Source organism: Saccopteryx bilineata, chromosome 5 (genome assembly GCF_036850765.1).
Source record: "Saccopteryx bilineata isolate mSacBil1 chromosome 5, mSacBil1_pri_phased_curated, whole genome shotgun sequence".
Lineage (NCBI taxonomy): Eukaryota > Metazoa > Chordata > Mammalia > Chiroptera > Emballonuridae > Saccopteryx > Saccopteryx bilineata.
In genome coordinates, this window is record NC_089494.1 from 29010385 (window position 1) to 29028836 (window position 18452).

An 18452-nucleotide genomic window follows, 5' to 3' on the forward strand; every position below is an offset into this window, starting at 1 on the left:
CTCCTCAGTTCAGACCTTGTGCTTTCAGAAGCAAAGATATAGTTGGTGGATTCATAAGACAGAACCCATACCTGAGACTGGGTCAGATCAAAATTTTCAGCTGCTAGCTGGTACTGTTGGAAAGAGTGTGTTGCAAAACCACCCTTATCATTGGTACAGATCACAGAAGGATGAGCAATGCTGTGGGAATCCAAAATGATGCTGGGATAAGACTGAACAGTCTGACTGTTGATATCTGAGGTCGAACGGAGTTCCATCGGTATCTGGTGTTTCCTCACGAAGTCCACCAAATCCAGAAATCCTCCCTCAGAGGCGCTGAGAAATGCCCCATGCCCAATTCTGCCAAGAAGCGGATCCAAGAGTACTTGTGTTTCTTTTGGGGGGTTTGGAATCTCTAGAACAGTGATTTTCAACCTTTTTTGAGCCGTGGCACATTTTTTACATTTAAAAAATCCTGGGGCACACCACCTACCAAAATGACACTCTAACACAGTACATATTATACATATAGTTAATAATATAGTTTCTAAATGCATTTATACTCACACCTAACCATGTCTCACGGCACACTAGTGTGCCGTGGCACACTGGTTGAAAAACACTGCTCTAGAAGATGCAGTGCCAACTTTAGAACTTTTTTTACTTCTAAAAGAGATTCCAATAAATCTTTTGCTTGTCCTACTGTAGGGTCTTCAGTGAGGTCAAAGCCAAGAACTGTATCTTCAGTAGAAAGGAAGAATTCTTCAGAAATTTAATAGTTTCTTTGGTCAGTGAAGGGCCACTTCTTCTGTCACTTGATATCAAATACCTAACATCAGTGTTTAAGTTTTCTTGTTGGACTGTTTCATTCCCTCAAGTATATAAGTCTTTTCAGTCATTTCTGCAGCATTTTCTCATCAAGATGTGCCCCTTAGTTTCAGGTACTTGACACCATCATCTACAAATTCTTTGTGACAACTAGAGTATCTTCAGGGCCAGTAGGAAGTTCATGGATAACCTGAAACATCAAAAAACATTCTTCAAAAGTTCTTCTCTTTTCATTATTAATCATAACCATTCAATCATGAATTTTAACACCTGGTTTCTTTGCTGTTGATTCCTTCATGGAAAGTTAAACGATTAGCTCTATACTATAAAAATTTCTATTTAAAAAAAAAGGACTGTGCTCGCTTTGGCCGCATATATACTAAAATTGGAACGATACAGAGAAGATTAGCATGGCCCTTGCGCAAGGATGACACGCAAATTCGTGAAGTGTTTCATATTTTTGAAAAAGATATAATGAGATGGAAGAATATTCCTTGTTCTTGATTAGGAAGAATAAATATAATCAAGATGGCCATATTACCCAAAGCAATATACAAATTTAATGCAATTCCCATCAAAATTCCAATGACATTTTTTAAAGAAATAGAGCAAAAAATCATCAGATTTATATGGAACTATAAAAAACCCCGAATAGCCAAAGCAATCCTAAAGAAAAAGAATGAAGCTGGGGGCATTACAATACCTGACTTCAAACTATATTATAGGGCCACGACAATCAAAACAGCATGGTATTGGCAGAAAAGTAGACACTCAGACCAATGGAACAGAATAGAAAGTCCAGAAATAAAACCACATATATATAGTCAAATAATTTTTGATAAAGGAGCCAAGAACACACAATGGAGAAAAGAAAGCCTCTTCAATAAATGGTGCTGGGAAAACTGGAAAGCCACATGCAAAAGAATGAAACTGGACTACAGTCTGTCCCCCTGTACTAAAATTAACTCAAAATGGATCAAAGCTCTAAACATAAGACCTGAAACAATTAAGTACATAGAAGAAGACATAGGTACTAAACTCATGGACCTGGGTTTTAAAGAGCATTTTATGAATTTGACTCCAATGGCAAGAGAAGTGAAGGCAAAAATTAATGAATGGGACTACATCAGACTAAGAAGTTTTTGCTCAGCAAGAGAAACTGATAACAAAATAAACAGAAAGCCAACTAAATGGGAAATGATATTTTCAAACAACAGCTCAGATAAGGGCCTAATATCCAAAATATACAAAGAACTCATAAAACTCAACAACAAACAAACAATCCAATAAAAAAATGGGAAGAGGACATGAACAGACACTTCTCCCAGGAGGAAGTACAAATGGCCAACAGATATGTGAAAAGATGCTCATCTTCTTTAGTTATTAGAGAAATGCAAATCAAAACTGCAATGAGATACCACCTCACACCTGTTAGATTAGCTATTATTAATAAGACAGGTAATAGCAAATGTTGGAGAGGCTGTGGAGAAAAAGGAACCCTCATACACTGTTGGTGGGAATGTAAAGTAGTACAACCATTATGGAAGAAAGTATGGTGGTTCCTCAAAAAACTGCAAATAGAACTACCTTATGACCCAGCAATCCCTCTACTGGGTATATACCCCAAAAACTCAGAAACATTGATACGTAAAGACACAGGCAGCCCCATGTTCATTGCAGCATTGTTCACAGTGGCCAGGACATGGAAACAACCAAAAAGCCCATCAATAGATGACTGGTTAAAGAAGATGTGGCACATATACACTATGGAATACTACTCAGCCATAAGAAATGATGACATCGGATCATTTACAGCAAAATGGTGGGATCTTGATAACACTATACGAAGTGAAATAAGTAAATCAGAAAAACCAGGAACTGCATTATTCCATACGTAGGTGGGACATAAAAGTGAAACTAAGAGACATTGATAAGAGTGTGGTGGTTATGGGGGGAGGGGAGAAAGGGAGAGGGAAAGGGGGAGGGGGAGGGGCACAAAGAAAACTAGATAGAAGAAGACAGAGGACAATCTGACTTTGGGTGATGGGTATGCAACATAATTGAAAGACAAGATAACCTGGACTTGTTATCTTTGAATATATGTATCCTGATTTATTGATGTCGCCCCATTAAAAAAAATAAAATTATAAAATAAAAAAAAAAGGACTAATAGATCTATTCAAGTGAGCATGAGGTTCCACTTCGGGGCTGCCATCATTCTTGAGTATCTTTTGGCCGTGGGCCCACAGAGCCAGAGCCCTGGGCAGGGGCAGTGCAAAGCATCAGCGACAGCAGTGCCCTCCACAAGAGCGCCCTGGCCTTGCAGGTATATGCCTGATGCCAAATTTATTCTTTCTTCCTTTCTTTCTTTCTTTCTTTCTTTCTTTCTTTCTTTCTTTCTTTCTTTCCTTACTTCTTTCTTTCTTCCTTCCTTTCTTTCTTCTTTTTCTTTCTCTCTCTCTCTTCTCTCTTTCTTTTTTGTTTTCTTTCTTTTCTCTTTTCTTTCCTTTCTACCTTTTCTTTCTTTCTTTTGTTTCAGATTTTATTTATTGATTTTTTTAGAGAGAAGAGAAAGACAGAAAGAGAGAGAAAGGGGGAGGAGCAGGAAGCATCAACTCCTAGTTTCTTCTCAAGTGTGCCTTGACCAGGCAAGCCTGGACTTTGAAACAGGTGACCTCAGCATTCCAGGCTGAGTCTTTATCCATTGTGCCATCACAGGTCAGGCCAAAATTTATTTCTTATGCTTGACTCATTTTAATCCACACAGTATATGTATGCATAATTATTTGCACAGCAAGTTTTCATTGTCCTTAAAATTATTTGCAATTAGAAGAAAATCTTGGACCTAACTTAGTTTCTATTTTGGGAGCAGGTGGGGAAATGTAGAAGCTATGTCCCATACTTACTTCATTTTCAAGTTAGCATTCTTTTTTTTTTTTTTTTTTTACAGAGGCAGAGATAGACAGACAGGAACGGAGAGAGATGAAAAGCATCAATCATCAGTTTCTCGTTGCGCGTTGCAACTTCTTAGTTGTTCATTGATTGCTTTCTCACATGTGCCTTGACCGTGGGCCTTCAGCAGACCGAGTAACCCCCTGCTGGAGCCAGCGACCTTGGGTCCAAGCTGGTGAGCTCTTTGCTCAAGCCAGATGAGCCCGCACTCAAGCTGGTGAACTCGGGGTCTCGAACCTGGGTGCTTCCGCATCCCAGTCCGACGCTCTATCCACTGAGCCACCACCTGGTCAGGCTCAAGTTAGCATTATTGACAACATGTCAGTATCTGCAGATTTTAGTGATCATATTTACTGTGACTTTAAACTATCTTTTGTTATTAAAAAAAATACACATTTACTGCATTTGCACCTAAATAACATTGTATTTGATGAAGAACAATAGTTCAGCCTGACCAGGCAGTGGTGCGTCAGTGGATAGAGCATCAAACTGGGATGTGGAGGACCTAGGTTCGAGACTCCGAGGTCGTCAGCTTGAGTGCGGGCTCATCTGGTTTGAGCAAAAAGCTCACCAGCTTGGACCCAAGGTCGCTGGCTTGAACAAAGGGTCACTTGGTCTGCTGTAGCCCCACTGTCAAGGCACATATGAAAAAGCAATCAATGAACAGCTTAGGTGTCGCGAAGAAAAACTGATGATTGATGCTTCTCATCTCTCTCCATTCCTGTCTGTCTGTCCCTCTCTCTCTGACTCTCTCTGTCTCTGTAAAAAAAAAAAAAAAAAAGTTCATTTGGACTCACTTTATATTTCCTTTGCACTAATGTAAATAGCTTATGCCTTACTCTAATAACTTACTCTACAGATACACATAGAATAGTATATGGGTAAATTTTGCTGTTTTGCTATGCAAACATACAATAACTTTTGAGAAAATTTCTGTGTACTTATCCTATAATGGAGCATACGACTTACGTATTTTTTAATATCTCCTGCTGGTTTGTTCATTTGAATAGTCAACCCAAGAGAAAATGAAAAACTCTAGACTCAGGTTCTTGAGCAAACTTTTCATTCTGTTGTTGTATTTGCATTTGAAACAGATCTGCTAGAGACCACTTATTTAATGAATGCGTAATACACACTTGGAGTCATCAGATTAAAAAATAAAATTCTAACTTATTAAAAAAATAGAGAATTCATTTGAAAGAAATAAACTCTGCTTACAAAAATTTATTACATACAACCAATATAGTTTTATTGGGCTAAGAACTGTCCTCTCCATTTATAAAAACCAAAGAGAAACCTGATGAATAAGTAATATTCCCCCCTTCCCCCAACTTCTGTAAGTGTACCTATATATATAGTCCCAAGTTTTTATAGCTCATCTCAAGATCCTGGGTCTCTACTTACACTACATTCTATTCACTAGTGTTATCAAGCTAAAGCAAGGCAAATTAAGTCTGTAGTTTTCACCAAGAGGTTGAAGGAATCATCAATGTCAAGATCACCATTACTGATAACGAAGACATGGAAAGAGTGAGTGACTGCAGGCTTCTCGTATTGTCAGGATGACAGATGACTCATTCTCTCTCGTTTTGACTTTTTCTGCTGCATCTTTTTATTCCATGTCTTTCTTTTTTTTTTCTTTTTTCTTTTTTTTTGTATTTTTCTTAAGTTGGACACGGAGAGGTAGTCAGACAGACTCCCGCATGCACCCGACTGGGATCCACCCGGCATGCCCACCAGGGGGTGATGCTCTGCCCATCTGGGGCATTGCTCTGTTGCAACCAGAGCCATTCTAGCACCTGAAGCAGAGGCCATAGAGCCATCCTCAGTGCCTGGGCCAACTTTGCTGCGAGAGGGGAAGAGAGAGACAGAGAAGAAGGAGAGGGGGAGGGGTAGAGAAGCAGATGGGCGCTTCTCCTGTGTGTCCTGGCCTGGAATCGAACCCAGGACTCCTGAACACCAGGCCGACGCTCTACCACTGAGCCAACCAGCCAGGGCCGCATGTCTTTCTAATAGCCAACTAGATCATCAGTTACTTATAAAAGGATAACTCAAGAACAGCCAGATGGAATTGTTGCATAGGGCTAGTAGGGGGAAGAACAAGGAGCTTCCATGCCTTCTCTAGGCACACCACACTCCCCAAGTCTGTATGTGTTCACCAACCCAAAAGCTCAAGAAACTCACTCTAAATATAAACTATGATGGGATAGCTTGGTTAGTTAGAGCATCATCTTGATATGCAAAGGTTTCCAGCTCCATCCCCAGTCAGGGCACATACAGGAACAGATCAATGTTTCTGTCTCTATCTATCTCTCCCAAATCAATGAATACATTTTTAAAATGAAAAAGAATGTTTTAAATATATCAATACAGATATAGATTACAAGTAAATGGATAGAAGGGCTTTCAAATTGGAAAGGAAGAAGTAAAAATGTCACTATTTGCAGATGACATGATATTATACATAGAAAACTATAAGATGCTACCAAAAATCTTAGACTTCATTCAACACTGAATGAATTCAGTAAAGTTTCAGGATACAAAATTAATATACATAAATCTGTTATATTTCTATACACTAATAATAAACTATGCAAAACATAAATTAAGAAAACAATCCTATTTACAACTGCACTAAAAAAAAGTAGAATACCTAGGGATAAATTTAACAAATGAGATGAAAAACCTGTACACTAAAATCTCTAAGACATCAATGAAAGAAATCAGAGGCATACAAATAAGTGGAAATATATACAATGCTCATGAATTGAAAGAATTAAAATTGTTAACTGCCAAAGCAACCTACACATTCAATTCAGTTCCTATCAAGATTCCAATGACATTTCCCCCCTTAGAAATAGAACAGATAATCCTAAAATTTGTATGGAACCACAAGAATCCAAATAGCAAAAGCAATCTTGAGAAATTTAAAAAAAAAAAAAAAACTGGCCTGACCTGTGGTGGCGCAGTGGATAAAGCGTCAACCTGGAAATGCTGAGGTCGCCGGTTCGAAACCCTGGGCTTGCCTGGTCAAGGCACATATGGGAGTTGATGCTTCCAGCTCCTCCCCCATTCTCTCTCTCTGTCTCTCTCTCCCTCCCTCTCTCCTCTCTAAAAATGAATAAATAAAAATTTAAAAATGGAAAAAAAACTTATTAAAAAAAGAAAAGCTATTTCTTTTTTTTTAAAAAAAAAGAAAACTGGAAGCATTATACTCTCTGATTTCAAACTACATTACAATGTTGTAGTAATCAAACCACTATGGTAATGGCACACAAATAGACATATATCAATGGAATGAAATAGAGAACCCAGAAATAAATCCATGTTTTTATGGTCAATTAATTTATAACAAAAGAGCCAAGAATATACAATAAGTGTAAGAGAGTCTCTTCAAATGATGTTTGAAAAACTATATAGCCACGTGCGAAAGAATAAAATTAAACCACTATCTTGCACCATACATAAAATTAGCTCAAAATGGATTAATGACTTGAACGTAAGACCTAAGACTCCTAGGAGAAAATATAAGCAGTAAGCGCCTTGACATTGGTCTTCACAGGGATTTTCTTTTTTAGATTTCACAACAAAAACAAGAGCAACAAAAGCCAAAATAAGCAAATGGGACTATAGTAAACTAAAAAGCCTTTTCACAGCAGAGGAAACCATTGACAAAATGAAAAGGCAACCTACTAAATGGGAGAAAATATTTGGAAATCGTATATCCAATAAAGAGTTAATATTCAAAATATATAAAGAACTTATACAAACCAATAGCAAAATAAATAGTCCAATTTAAAAATGGTCAGAGGACTAAATAGACATTTTTCCAAAGAAGATATACAAATGACCAACAGATACATGAAAAGATGCTCGACATCACTAATCATCAGGGAAAGGTGAGTCAAAACCACAGTGAGATATCACTTCACACCTGTTAGAAAGACTTTTACCAAAAACAAAACAAAACAAAAAACAAACCATGAAATAGCAAGTGGTGGTGAGAATGTGAAGAAAAAGGAAACTTTGTACACTGTCATTAAAAATGCAAATTGGTATTGGTGCAAATACTGTGGAAAACATATGGAGGATCCTCAGAAAATTAAAAATAGAACTGCTATGTGATCTACCAATTCCACTTCTAGGTATTTATCCAAAGAAAACAAAAACAGTAACTCAAAAAAGAGATATATATGCAACCCCATGTTTATTGCAGCATTATTTATAATAGCCAAGTTATGAAAGCAACCTAAGTGTCCATCAACAGAGGAATAGATAAAGAACATGTGGTATATATATATATATGAATATATATATGAATATTCATATATATATATTAATATTATTCAGCCATAAAAAAGGAATCTTGCCATTTCTGACAACATAGGTCGACCTAGAGAGCATTACGCTAAATGAAACGAGTCAGACAGAGAAAATAAATACTGTATGATCTCTTTTATATGTGAAATCTTAAAAAAAAATCATAGACACAGAGAATAGATTAGTGGTTGCCAAAGGGAGGAGGGAGCAAAGTGGGTGAAGGGAGTCAAAAGGTACAAAGTTCCAGTTACAGAATAAATAAGTCATGAAGATGTGATATACAGCATGACGACTATAATTAATATTACTGTGTTGCATATTTGAAAATTGCTAAGAGAGTTGATCTTAACAGTTCTCATCATAAGGAAACAAATCTGTTACTATGTATGGTGATAGATATTAATATGACTTATTGTGGTGATCATTCTGTAATATACATAAATATGGAATCATGTTGTAGACCTGCAACTAATGTGATGTTGTGTGTCAATTGTACCTCAGTGAAAAATAAAACAAAATAAAAAGTGAGTGGATCAAGAAAAATATCCCAACGAATGCTAATCAAAAGAAAACAAGTATAGCCATATTTATTTTAGACAGAGCACACTTCAAAGCAAGAAAATTTATCAGGGTTAAAGAATGGTATTAGGGGTCAATTCTCCAAGGAGGCATAACAACCCTTAACATGTATGCACATAATAACAAACTGTCGAACTATGTCAAGCAAAAACTAATAGAACTGCAAGGAGAAACAGATAAATCCACTAACATAAGTGGAGACTTCAACACCCCTCTATCAGAAATGGCCAGGTCCAGCAGACATGAAATTAATAAAGACATAATTGAACTCAACAACACCATCTATCAATTGGATATAACTGACATCTACCACAGCAGCATACACATTCTTCTCAAGCTCTCGTGGAGCACTGACCAAGATAGAACCATTTCTAGGTTGTAAAACACATTGTGTGTGTGTGTGTGTGTGTGAGAGAGAGAGAGAGAGAGAGAGACAGAGAGACAGAGAGACAAAGACAGAGAGAGGGACAGATAGGAACTGACAGACAGGAAGGGAGAAAAATGAGAAGCATGAACTCTTCGTTGCAGCACATTAGTTGTTCATTGATTGCTTTCACATGTGTGCCTTGACCAGGAGGTTACAGCATAGTGAGTAACCACACACTCAAGCCAGCAACCTTGGGCTTTAATGCAGCAACTACGGGGTCATGTCTATGATCCCACACTCAAGCCAGCGACCCCACGCTCAAGCTGGTGAGCCTGTGCTCAAGCTGGCGACCTTGAGGTTTCCAACCTGGTTCCTCTGCATCCCAGTCCGATGCTCTATCCACTGCGTCACTGACTGATCAGGCTGTAAAACACATCTTAACAAACTTTTTAAAATAGATATTGTTCAGTGTCTGCTCTCAGATTACAATGGAATTAAACTAGAAATCCATAACATAAAGATAGCTGACAAATTACAAAATATGTGAAGTTTAAAAAATGCACTTCTAGCCTTTTCTGTGTTACTCAGGAAAGTATCCATATATGATTGTTCTGGGTTCCCATCACAACATAAATGGAAACTTTTACAATGTCTAGAGCCCTCAATATCCTACAGATAGAGGAGGAAGTTTTTTTTTTTAAGATTTTATTTACTGATTTTAGAGAGAAGAGAGGAGGAGGAGTGGGAAGCATCAACACATAGCAGTTGCTTCTCATATGTGCCTTAACCAGGTAAGCCCAGGGTTGCGAACTGGCGACCTCAGCATCCAAGTCAATGCTCTATCCACTGTGCCACCACAGGTCAGGCGGAAGATATCTTTAAATTCCTTGTAGCAGGGACTCACTTGGGTGGCACCAATCTTGACTTCCAAATAGAACATACATCAACAGAAGAAGGAAAAGTGATGGCATCTTCACCATTCTGAAGAGAACCTGAGAGAAGCTTCTTCCAGCAGTTCATGCCATTGAAATTTTGACTGATATCAGCGTCATATCCTTCAGAAATAATGGCCTGCAGGCTGTGCTGAAGTTTGATGCTGCCTTTGGAGCCACTTCTATTGCTGCCACTTTACTACTTGCACCTTTGCTAACCAGGTCCAGGCAGCCTTCTAGAAGACACAATTTCTGATGGTTATGAATCACAGAGGCATCTTATATTAACCTACCTACCAACTCCCGGGGTCCCAGACTATGTGAACATTGCCATCAAGTACAACAACGGAGGAGCTCACTCAGTGACTCTGATATGGTGGACCCCAGTCCCAGAAGTTCTGCGCACACATGGTATCATCTTTCTGTAGGAGGTCACGCCTGATCTCCACTTCTTAGAGCTCCTATAGAGACTGAAAAGGAAAAGCAGACTGCTGCTATAAAGGTTGTGACCAAAAAAAAAAAAAAAAATTCACAGTGAGTGAAGTGCTCCAGCTCCTGGATTTACTGCTTCTCAACCCAAGGTCACAAACTGATCTGAAGGCATGCAGAGGCCCTCTGTGCTTGTTTAGTAGTGTTCTACTGAAGCCTGGAGCACCCAGCCCACCACGGCAGACTGGTCTACAGCCCCCACTCTCAGGCCACTGAATGGGTAGGAAGAGCCACAGAGTGGTCTTAAGCTAGACTTCTACAGACTCTTAAAAAGAAAATAGAAATATGGTTGACAAAAAATAAAGTGTCTCAAAGAAAAGGAAGTAAAGAAGAAAAGGAGGGAGAGGGTGGGAGAGAGGAAACTAAACTTCTGATTAACAAAGAAGAAAATTTAATAATATTTGAACTAAGTGAAAATGAAAACATAACTTACCAAAATGTGAGGGAGACAATAAAAGCAATGCTTAGAGGAAAATTTGTACTATTGAATGTATGTATTAGAAAAAGAGAATGATCTGAAATCAACAACTTAAGTTTCCACCTTAAGAAACTAGAAAAAAAGTGCAAATTAAATCCAAAGTAAGTAGAAGAAAAGAAAATTAGAGCAAGGTCTGACCTGTAGTGGCGCAGTGGGATAAAGTGTTGACCTGGAACACTGAGGTCGCTGGTTCGAAACCTTGGGCTTGCCTGGTCAAGGCACATATGGAAATTGATGCTTCCTGCTCCTCCCCCTTCTCTCTCTCTCTCTCCTCTCTCTCTCTAAAAATAAATAAATAAATAAATAAATAAATAAATAAATAAATAAATAAATAAAAGAATTAGAGCAAAAAGAATCAATGAAATGTAAGCAGGTATTCAGTAGAGTTGGAATGCAAATCCAGGTGTAAATGACTTCAAAACTGCCCTACTCTGTGTGCCTCATTTAAGGATGATTTGAGTCAAGCTCGGGACTAGTGGTTGTCATCAATTTCAAAGGCTAGATGCTTTACTTACACAGCAGAACACACCTTCTGAGATTCATCAGTGCATTTCTGGTCTGATTCATACAGGCCTATGCACATCTGGAAAACCATAGGGTGATTCTTGCCAAAAAATGTAAGCAATGAGTCAATTTTCTCCTGGGAGAAAATTGATCCTAATGGAGAAATGAGCAGAGATGATGAGTTTTGTCCTACTCAAACAGTACTGGAAGTCCTAGCCAGAGCAATTAGGCAAAAAGAAACAAAAGAAAAAGAAGAAATAAAGGAGTCCAAATCAGAAAGGAAGACATAAAATTGTCTGTTTTCAGATGACATGATCTTATGTATAGAAAACCTAAAGACACTACCCAAACACTGTTAGAACACATCAACAAATTATTAAGTAAAACTTGAGGATACGAAATCTATATACAGAAGTTACTTATATTTCCGTACACCAACAATAAAATAACTGAATGAGAAATAAAGGAAACAATCCCATTTATTAATACATTAGAATAAAAAATTTTAAAAACCACTAACAAATTTAACCAAGGAGGTGAAAGATCTGTTCACTGAAAATAGTGACATATTGATGAAAGAAATTGAGGAAGATTTGAAGAAGATGAAAATAAGTGGGAAGATATCTTATGTTCATGAATGGGAAGAAGTAATATTGTTAAAATGCCTATAATACCCAAAGTCATTTATGGATTCCGTGACATTTTTATTAAAATTCTAATGTCATTCTTCACAGAATATAAAAACAATCCCAAATTTTACATGGAACCACAAGAACCAAATAACCAAAACAATACTGAAAAAGAAAAACAAAGCTGGAGGTACGGTACCATACTTCCTGATTTCAAACTATACGACAAAGCTGTAATAATCAAAATGGTACTTAAAACAAAACAGACACATAGACAAATGAACAGATTCAGGGGCCCTGAAATAAATTCAGACATATACCAGCCACTAACATTAAATAAGAAAGCCAAGATTACTGAATGTGGAAAAGATCATCTTCTCAATAAATGGTGTTGGAAAAACTGAATATTCACATGCAAAAGAATAAAATCCACCTCTATCTTTCACCATTTGTAAAAATTTACTCAAAATGGATTAAAGACTTGAATGTAAGACCTGAAACCATAAAACTCTTAGAGGAAAACATAGGGAAAAAGCTCTTTGATTTGGCAATAGTTTTTTGGATATGATAACTAGAAACACAAGCAACAAACCAAAAATAAACAAGTGGGTCTATCTCAAATTAAAAGCTGCACAGCATAGAAACAACCAACAGAATGAAAAGGCAACCTGTGGCATAGGAGAAAATATTTGCAGGGTATATATCAGGTAACAGGTTAATAACCAAAATATCATACATAAGGAATTCATACAACTGAAGTGCAGAAATAATAATAATTCAATTAAAAATGGACAGAGGTTCTAAATAGACATTTTCCCAAAGGAGACAGAAAAGGACAACAAATAAATGAAAAGATGCTCAGCATCAGTAATCATCATGGAAGTGCAAATCAAAACCAAAATGAGGTATCACCTCTCCTCTGTGAGAATAGCTAGTATAAAAAAGACAAGAGTAAGTACTGGTGAGGATGTGGAGAAAAGGGAAATGGACTAAGAGTGCACTATTGGTAAGAATGTAAATTAATACAACCATTACAAAAAAGAGTGTAGAGCAGTGGTTCTCAACCTTTCTAATGCCGTGACCCCGCAATACAGTTCCTCATGTTGCGGTGACCCCAAACCAAAAAATAATTTTGGTGGCTACTTCATAACTGTAATTTTACTACAGTTATGATTCGGAATGTAAATACCTGATATGCATTATGTATTTTCCGATGGCTTTAGGCGACCCCGCTGGGGTCGCGACCCACAGGTTGAGAACCGCTGGTATAGAGATTGCTCAAAAAATTCAAAATAGAGTTACTATATGATCCAGTAATCCCACTTCTGGATATATTTATATAAATGAACGATATGAAGTCATTATCTTGAAGAGTCATCTGTACCCGCATGTTCACTGCAGCATTATTCACAAAAGCCAAAACATAGAAACAGCCTAAGCATCTATGAATGGATAAATTGATTTGAAAAAAATGTGGAATACAATTCAGCCAGAAATCCTGCTTTTGTAACACCTTGGATGGACCCTGAAGACATTACCCTGAGTGAAATAAGTCAGCCAGAGGCAGGCAAAAACTGTATGATCTCACTTCTATGTAGAATTTTTTTAAAAAAAAAAAAAAAAAGCCAAACCATAGAAACAAAAAGTAGAATGATGGTTGCCTGGACCTGGAAGGTCTTCACTGGCTCTCTTCGCATACAGATGCTGGTGGAGGAGACAGCAAAAAGAAGACAAATTTCAAAGACATAGTTTTTCTATGCTGCTAACCTTTGTGTTAAAAAGTACTGTAGATGGTTCGTCGTTTCAGCGGAGATATTAATGAAATGTTAGCTATAAGAAGAAAGGCCTGCCTGACCTGTGGTGGCGCAGTGGATAAAGCGTCGACCTGGAAATGCTGAGGTCGCCGGTTCGAAACCCTGGCCCTGCCTGGTCAAGGCACATATGGGAGTTGATGCTTCCAGCTCCTCCCCCCTTCTCTCTCTGTCTCTCTCCTCTCTAAAAATGAATAAAAAAAATAAATAAATAAAAAAAAAGAAGAAAGGCCTGAAGAATGAAGACAGAGTAGAGACTTTAAATCAGTGGCAAGGAAGGAAATAAGAGACTGGGTGTCTTGGTTTAGATTTTCCCCAAAAGCAGCCCTTGAGAAGGGCTTTGAGCGCAAACAGTTTGTTTGGGAGGTGTTACTCACAGCTCGAGTTAGGGGTGAATAAAGTGAGACCCAGGGAAGAGAGAGAAGCCTGGGAAAGACATGGTAATGAGGGGATTATGGTGTGGACACCTTTGGCTTGGTCCTGCTGGGGACCCTGTGACAAACATGCCACACTGTTGTCCCGCTGCAGGATTGGAAAGCTGGGGTGTTTATCTGCTTGAGTCTCTTGTCAGTTAAAAGTTGGTGGCTGTGCATTAATCCCATGTTCTGGGCCTGAGGAGGCTCCCGGATGCCCGAGGAAGCCTTAGGTAGTGCACGTTCAAGGACTTGTGGTGAAGAGTGTCAGCATGCTTGATTTCTAGCCACCCAAGCAGCAGGTGGCCTCAGAGTGGGCAGACTGCTCTGCAGTGAGGTAGGAAAACTCTTTTCAGAGGAGGTTAAGCAACATGTTGATGTAATTTCTGGGTTCTAAACATTCAGTCAAATCAGCTACATATATAAATACCTTAGATGAGGTCATCCTTGAAAAAAGACCTGAGAAAGGTGAGAAAGTTCCTGAGTTCGAAATCAGGGTCCCTGGAGGAGGGGACCCCGCGGGGACAGGGAGACGGAGAGCAATGAATGGAAGCAGGAGCCAGAGGGGACCGCAGGAGCAACCCAGGACCTGGAAAGAACAGGGTGCTCTCAGATGAGGCTTCCGAGTCGAGTCTCCTGGTCCTTTTCAGCTTATAAGTGAAACAGCTCTTTCAACTTTCACTTGATGCTTATTACAACTCCTTCTCCCAGGACTCAGCCCAGGCAGCGGGCACAGAGGGCAGTCTGAGTAGACAGACACCCATCATACTGTCCCCAGAATCCTCTGCCCACCACTACTCTCCCCTCACTGTCTTTGAACCAAATCAAAGAGAGTGGATTTCAACCCTTTCTTCCCTTAAAATGATTTATTTTCCATGAGGCTTCTTATGCAAAAGAACCAGTCCCTTGTCACACACATCAGCCTGCAGATCGTGCTACAGCAAGTCTGAATCCTGAATGAACACAATTTAGGCTATCAAGGAGGGGTCCCTGATACATAAGAAAGGATCCCTGCTCTATTAGCAAACCTACTAATGGGTAAATGGGTTCAGCCCTCAAGTAGCTAGCAAACGTTGCAGCTGAAATGAAGGGCTATAGCAGCAGTTCTATCAGCACTCTTAAACACAGACCCTGCAGTGAGCCAGAAGGAGCTGTTTTTCTATCCACTGGAAAATATTTCTAAGACAAAGCCTGGTCCTCTGAAGCATTAGCTAGGATTTTATGCCATGGGCAAATTAATCACATTCCTGCTCAGTGGGGCTCCACAGACAAAACGGAGAGAGTTGCTAAGTTACCACTGCAGTGCCTCAATGATGGCATCAAGATTAAGGCAGGTAACAGCTTCCAGCAATTGCGTGAAGATGGGGAAGGAGTTACTAATATTCCACCACTCTTGGTTCTCAAAGTTTTCAGGCCTGGCCTGGGGCAAATTTTTCAACCACTTTACTTTATCACGTCCTTTGAATGCTTACCAAGTCTTCTACAGGCTTTGGAAACATTAGAGTGTCTCATCTTGCAATTATTTCTATTCCTGTGAAAACATATGCAAAACCTCTGGAAACACAGAAGAACAGAGGTGCAAGTACTCAGCAAACAAATGCAGCTATTCCTGGAGTTAGCAGACAAAAGTCAACAATCACTTGCAACCCGGCTGGCCACAGGGGATACAGAAAGCTATGGAACTCCAAAGATGTGGCAATGTGAAGTCACACTGGATGACATCAATTTCTTCATTAGTAACATTGGGAAGGTGATATCACCCATGTTTCACTGAGTAGAAACTACTATCAGAATTTATTAAACAACTTTTATATTTTATTATATTAAAAAGTGAACCTTGGCTGTCATCAAAAATTAATATAATATATAACAAGAACTGGTGAGGCAGAGAAAAGGGCTCGCTTGCGCACTGTTGATGGGGGTGTGAATTGGTGCAGCCACTGCGGAAAACAATGTGGAGATTCTTCAAAACACTAAAAGTAGAGCCACCATATGACTCAGCAATTCCACTTCTGAGTATTTACCCAAAAACAAAAAACAAAAATCACCAATGCAAAAAAATTATATGCACCCTTATGTTTATTTCAGCTTTATTTACAATAGCCAAAATATGGACCTAGGTGTTTAGCCATAAATGAATAATAAAAATGTTGTAGGGCTGTGTGTGTGTGTATAAAGGAGCCATATACTAAACCTGACAAGCTCAGGGGAGCCCTGTTTTGCAGCCTTACAAACTGAGAGACCTAAAGTAACTACATAAGATGGTCTAAAATGAACACTTTCTAACTAAAAGTAAGTCATGGTAGATGGTCATATCCCAAGCAAGTATCTTCCCTGACAAGGGTCAGTTTTTATTAACTGAGCCTGCTTGTTGTCTTTTTTGCATCTATGATAACATACCTTTGGAATGTCAGGGTAATTTCCTTTTTCTCTGGACCCCTTACTGCTCTAGGACAGAGACCACAAAACCCCTCATTGTTATTGTAATCGCGTTAATTGTTAACTGTTAATTATCTTATACTCACAAATGTAAAAGAAGTATGTGTCTATTCCTTTTACTTTTTATCCAATCCCGGAGACTTCCCCACTGTGCTTTCTCCCTCTTCCCTAATCTATCACTAATGGATTTCACATAACCCCCTTTCAGCTCTTCATTTGATTGTAATGTATAAAATAAAGTGCCAAACTACCATTCTCTGGATCATTTCTCAATCCATTGAGATTTTGCTTCTTGGCAATTGTCAGTTTGGCTCAAATAAACTCATAAAAATTCTCAACAAGTATCAACATTTCTAATGTTGACCACACACACACACACACACTCACACTCACACTGGAATATTACTCAGCAATAAAAAAGAATGAAGCTTTGCCATTTGCAACAACATGGATAGATGTATAAAATGTTATGTTAAATGAGATAAGTTAGACGAAGGACAAATACGGTTTGACTTCACTTATATGTGGTGGAATCTAAAAAAATAAAACAGATGCAGTGAACCAAGCTGATGGTTGTCGAAGAAAAAGTAGTTGGGGTAGTAGCAGGAGTAATAAATACTTTAAAAATATATATCTTTAAGTCAGATGAGCTAAAGTATATTATAATAAACAACCTCAAAATATCATTGGCTTAAAACAACAAAGGTTTGTTTCTTGTTGTCACTATACATCCGTTGTACAATGGCTGGATATTTTATTCCAAGTTGACGCCCTCCAGGACCCAGGGGAAGGAGCAGACAGTCTCTGGAATATTGCCTGTCTTTCTGGCAGAGGGAAAAGAGAAAACAGGATGTTAGGACTAAGTTGTGAAAGAAAGCAAAAGAAAAAGGAATCTCCTCCTCCCAATAGCACTGCTTCACTTTAAAAAAAAAAAAAAAAAGAAAAAGAAAAACGTCTCAGGCCCCTCTAGTTACTATTACTATTATTACATCTATTAGTACTTTTTCAACCCTTTGAAAGTAAAATCTCACTGTCTTCACTTGCAAACCCCTACCTCTCTAATTAAACACCAGATCATTTAGTCTGGCTCTTCTTTTTTATTGGTTGATTTTAGAGAGACAGAGAAAGAGAGAGAGAGGAGCATTCATTTTTTTTGTTCCACTTAGTTGTGCATTCATTGATCACGTATGTGCCCTGACCAGGAATTGAACATACAACCTTGGTGTTTTGGGGTGATACTCTGAGCTAATCACACAGGGCTAGTCTGGTACTTCTTAAGGTTGCCAATGACTTCCTTTTGCTTAAACCAAAGAATACTTTTCCCATTCTGCCCTAGTAGTCATCTCTGAAGCATTTCCATCTAATGGTAATACACTTCTTTAAATCTTTTTGTTTAGCATTAAGACACTGGAGCATTTAAAAAACCCACATATCATATGATTGAATCCATAAATATTTCAGGATGCATTGCTAGCTAATAATTTTGTTTTTAACATAACCACCTTTCCATTGTCATACCTGATAAAATTAATGATTCTTTTACTTGGCTCATCTACTACCCAATGCATATTAAAATTTATCTGATTGCCACAAAGGAAATCAGAATTCAAATAAGGTCCACACATTTACTTGGTTATGATGTTTCTTAAATCTCTTTTATAATGCCTCTCTTTAACCCTTTCTTCCTACACCATAGATTTGTTGGAGAATCATATATCTTTTGTCTTTCAGA

The 18452-nt window shown here is 38.3% G+C and overlaps 1 non-coding gene across 1 annotated transcript; it reads left to right on the forward strand.

Annotated features, from left to right (window-relative positions):
- The first annotated feature begins 1162 nt into the window (after positions 1–1162).
- On the forward strand, positions 1163–1269 carry LOC136307086 (U6 spliceosomal RNA). Its single transcript, XR_010725777.1, has one exon. It is a non-coding gene; the product is annotated as a U6 spliceosomal RNA (small nuclear RNA).
- Positions 1270–18452: the final 17183 nt, after the last annotated feature.